Source organism: Lipotes vexillifer, unplaced genomic scaffold (genome assembly GCF_000442215.2).
Source record: "Lipotes vexillifer unplaced genomic scaffold, Lipotes_vexillifer_v1.1 scaffold879, whole genome shotgun sequence".
In the NCBI taxonomy this organism is placed as follows: domain Eukaryota; kingdom Metazoa; phylum Chordata; class Mammalia; order Artiodactyla; family Lipotidae; genus Lipotes; species Lipotes vexillifer.
The window spans coordinates 623,862-628,921 of record NW_006781100.1 but is presented as its reverse complement, the minus strand read 5'-3'; the positions used below and the strand labels follow the sequence as shown (position 1 = coordinate 628,921).

At 35.7% G+C, this 5,060-nt stretch overlaps 1 non-coding gene across 1 annotated transcript; it reads right to left on the bottom strand.

Annotated features, from left to right (window-relative positions):
• Nucleotides 1–3,951: 3,951 nt before the first annotated feature.
• TRNAE-UUC (transfer RNA glutamic acid (anticodon UUC)) lies at nucleotides 3,952–4,023 on the bottom strand. The gene has a single exon. It is a non-coding gene; the product is annotated as a tRNA-Glu (tRNA).
• Nucleotides 4,024–5,060: the final 1,037 nt, after the last annotated feature.

Sequence of the window (5,060 nt, the reverse complement as noted above, 5' to 3'; positions counted from 1 at the left end):
TTCCCTAGACTCCAGTTGTATACATGCTGACTGCTTAAAATTGTACCACAGGAAACTGAGGATACACTCATTTTTAAAACTATTTTTTTCTATCTTTCCACTTTTAAATTTTCTAGTGGTCTATCTTGGACTAAAATATAGTCAATTTTTCCTGAAATCTACAGTAGGCTGTTTGTTCCACCCATTTTGATATTTTACTTCTCAATTCTTGAATTTCAGTTTGCTTCTTTTGCATTACATTCATTTCACTGTTGTGATTAACTCACACATTTATTTACAGTGACTATAATTTCCATTGAACTCTTCAAACATGTTTAAAATAAATGCATTAAATTCTCTATTTCTAAATTTCAAACTCTTGTTTGTGTTCAGATTCACTTCTTGTTCTCTTGACCGTTGATCCCATTTTCCTGTTTCTTCACAAGTAGAGCAAATTTTGATTGTGTTCTGGATGGTGTAGATGCTTAATTGTAGTAATTCTGGATTCTGCTAAATTCTTTCAGCTTTCTAGCTATTGTTCTCTGCCACTGGCCCCTCTGGAATCCCCTACACTTCAGTATAATTCATCATAATCAAAAGATATGAAGGGAGTTTACACATAGATTTTGGAGCTTCTCTCTGTAACTCCCTCCTTCAATGTGTTTATTCCCTACATTCCAACTGCTCCCTTGTGTTAACTTTGTCCTCCAGCTCCTCAAGGTGGTTAGACTGCAGATGTTCCAGACATCTTGTATGAATCCTGAAGAGTGGTTCAGAGAAAAGTCTGCACACATGATCATCTCACCTATTGCAACCCCACTCTTGTAAGGATCATCTCTTCCCCAATTTCTGCCTTTTTCCTGTCTCAAAGGGCCTTCAGATATATATTTTTTTATTCCTATACCAACCTATTTTCTCATATGTATGTATGCATATATTTGTACATTTTTAATTCAGACATTATAGCCATTATCTGTGGGAATACTAGTTTAATACTAGCTCATACATCATTACCAGATACTGAACTGCTTCTTTAGTTTTTAAATAATTATAGACAAAAATAGTATTAAGACTCTGGAGAATTAGAAGGGATTTCATAGACTAATTCAATGGAAAAGACAGGAAAGAAAAGCCTGGCCCTTTAGGTAAGGAAAGGCTCTCATTTCCCCGACTTTTAATTATTCATTACCGTCGCCAGTTATTTGTTTACTTATTAAGAAGAAGACATAGATGGAGGAATAAAAGCAGAAGAATGTTATGAAAACATTCTCCTGTAATGCTGCCATGTTATTTAGACATATTAGCCTATTTAATGATTTTTAAACTGTCAGGCTTTGGAAATACAGGAAGTAAGACAGAATAACTTCCTCTAGGAAAAATATTGTCTCATGGAAGAAAAAGAAATAAAATGGTATTAAATGCTGAACACATTAATATTGCCCACATAGCATATAGTGTGGAAAATTAATGTGAATAATTCATTTTTATAAAATAAATAGTGGTCACTAAGTCAGCATTATAAATGAGATGGTGCAGAATTTACATCACATAATATTATTAGGTATTTTCCTTGAGAGAATGTGATGAGGAAATTATAGAACAAGCATACACAAAGCTTAAAAGTTCCTAAAACATGCATGATATTTCAATGAACAGTAAGTAATTTCCCATTCTAGAAATATAGGAAAAGCCAAGTTGGGGAGAGGCTACAGTGATTCCTAGGGACCAGATCAGGGAGATATTTGTGTGCCAAGCTAAACTGTTTGAACTTTCTATATTAGGCAATAGCAGTTTATTGTAGAATTTCAAATAGGTAAATGTCATGATCACATTTGTTCTTTAGAATGACCTCTCTGGCATATCAGGGAGGATGAACTGAAAGATGAAGTTAGAGACAGTAATGTCAGTAAGGGTCCGTTTCTAGCAAACCAAATAAGAGATGCTGATGACTTGAGCCAAGGTAATGTCAATGTGGATATGAAGGAGAAAATTATTCTAGGAGTTGTTAAGGGCATAGTAAGGAGATAGAATTGAGAATACTACAATAGCAATTAGACACCTGGGGTAAGATAAAAGAAAAAGTCAATGCTAACCCCCATAGTTCTGGTTTTAGTGATTGAATATATATATATATATATATATATAATTCAAATATTTCTTTATATATATATATATATATATATATAAATAATTCAAATATTTCTCTCTCACTCTCTCACTCTCACTCCTTAAAGCTACCTGAGAGAGATTTGCTAATTTATTCTAATTCTGAGACTCCTCCTTATATGGATTTGGATATCTTAAAATTCGAAATATCTTTAGTAGTCTTCTAAACTAAAGAGTAGAGAAAAGAACAAAGTCTCATATTTTCACATAACTGTCCAGAAATAGGTTTACAATGTCATTAGTAAAAAGATTATAGATACAATTTCTCTTTCTGGCAAATGCTTTTCTGTCCTCATTTCAAAAAATGTGCTATAAAATTAAGTGCTGTAGAACTGTAATTAGGTGTGAATTCATGAGATGTAAGAATAGATATTGCTCATCAGCAAAGGAAAAACGCAGAGGAGTTAAGGTTAGCAGTTTGGTATGAGGAGAAAAACATTCTAAGGATACTATTGAAATAAATAAATTTTTTTCATGATGTCATTAACTACTAAGTCTAGAAGGCTATAATAAAATATTTCAGAACAAAACAAGAGATGAATTATTTAAAATCTTCAAAATTCTGTAGAGTTGACTACCAATTATTGAAAAACCAGAGGTAATAATTACAATATTGATTAAAAAAAATAATGAGACATGATAAACAAGAAAAATCAGTGGGGTAGTCATATAAACCCACCCTTGCTCTTAAGAAGGTGAAATACATTCAGTAGTTATATATATTGGCAAGACGTAGAATCTCATCTTCATTATGCTGCATTCTGCCTGGTTTGCAATACACCATTTCATTATAGGCAGATATATTTGTCATATCTTTCTAAAATGCATTTAAGGGACTTTCCTAGTGGCACAGTAGTTAAGAATCCACCTGCCAATGCAGGGGACACAGGTTTGAGCCCTGGTCCAGGAAGATCCCATATGCCGTGGAGCAACTAAGCCCGTGCACCACAACTACTGAGCCTGCGTGCCACAACTACTGAAGCCTGTGGTCCACAACAAGAGAAGCCACCTCAGTGAGAATCCCATGCACCCGCACTGCAACCAAGAGTAGGCCCCGCTCGCCACAACTAGAGAAAGCCCACACGCAGCAGCGAAGACCCAATGCAGCCAAAAATAAATAAATAAATAAAATTTTAAAATAATATTAATAAAATAAATGAATTTGAGTTTCCTTTGAGATTGTAGGATTGGAATGGGGGAAAGAGAGAAAGGCTATGCCAACAACCAAAATATTTCAACTAATAATGTACATAGGAAGCTTGTGAAGCTTTTAATTTTGTCACACTGGAATAGAAATATGAGAAATATATTTTTCTTGTATAACAATGAATGAGATGTAAGAGGAGCAGAATAATTGATAGTTGCAGATACTTTTCTCTCCCACTCTTCATGCTTGTCTGACTAGTCTTTCTTCAAATGATTGATAAGAATAGCCCCAAACTTCATATCAAAGTCCAGCGTTTGATCAGTACTTTTAGGGTATGTAACATATCTCAATAAAGCTGTTACAAAAACGACAAATAATTCAATTTACGAAGAAATTAGGATTTTCGTGGCATAAAGATTGTTTCCTCCAAAGGTGAAAATCTATATTTAATTAAATGTTGAAAAAGTTTAATTTTTTTCCTGGTGAACAGACTAAAATTATTTAAATTTTGTCATATTTCCCTCTAGATATTTCAGGAAAAAATACCTACTTTATTTTAAAAACTCAGGAATTATTAGTGGGTAAGAATCTTTAAAAAAAAAAGTCTTTATTTATTATTATTATTTTTTGGTCACACCATGCAGCTTGTGGGATCTTAGTTCCCCAACCAGGGATTGAACCTGGGCCACCACAGTGAAAGTGATGAGTCCTAACCACTGGACCACTGAGGAATTCCTCAAAAATGTCTTTATTTTTAAAGTAATTGATATAAAAATCACCTAGAAACACTCCTGACACATCAGAGGCATCAAATAGGTATGTGATAAATACCTAGGTTTGATCCCTGGTCTGGGAGCTAAGACCCCACATGCCATGCAGCACGGCCATAAAAATAAGTAAAAATAAATAAAGAAAAGGTTGTGCTCTTCTCTCAAATCTAGTTTTAAGGGAATTCCCTGGTGGCCCAGTGGTTAAGACTACACACTTCCAATGCAGGGGGCACAGGTTCTATCCCTGGTTGGGGAAGTAAGATCCCACAAGCAGTGCAGTGCAGCCAAAAAAATTTAAAAAATTAAAAATCTAGTACTAATACTTAATAAATTGATTCAACTTCCATGTTTAATAGATGGTATTTCTTCTTGGGCTTACCACAGGAAAACTGCCCCTGAAAACAGTAATTTTTTAGAATAGAGTTTACAGATTGACTTGCTAAGTTATTTAAACACCTCCATTCCGAAGAATAAATATAATTTACTAAGACCACAAATTAACTAATAAGATCCAAGCTTAAGTACTGGCAACTCCCAGGAGCTCCTGGGTAGACAGTAGTGACAATGGAAGACAAGCACACCTCCCATCTCCTACTCTAAAGCAGCCCAGCAATTGGCTAGGGCGGCAATTTTGTGTAGCATTGGTGTCAGCACTTTTTTTTTCACGCTGAAACCTAAGCTTTGGGTTCAAGCCATGTGGGAAGTTCTAACACTCAGCTTCACTCCAGCTAAAATGAAGTCCCTGGGCTTCCCTGGTGGCGCAGTGGTTGAGAGTCCGCCTGCTGATGCAGGGGACACGGGTTCGTGCCCCCAACCGGGAAGATCCCACACGTCTCGGAGCGGCTGGGCCCGTGAGCCATGGCCGCTGAGGCTGTGCGTCCGGAGCCTGTGCTCTGCAAAGGGAGAGCCCACAACAGTGAGAGGTCCGCGTACCGCAAAAAAAAAAAAAAATTAAGTTCCCAATGCCAGTGTATTAATAACGTTAATTAACGTAAAAT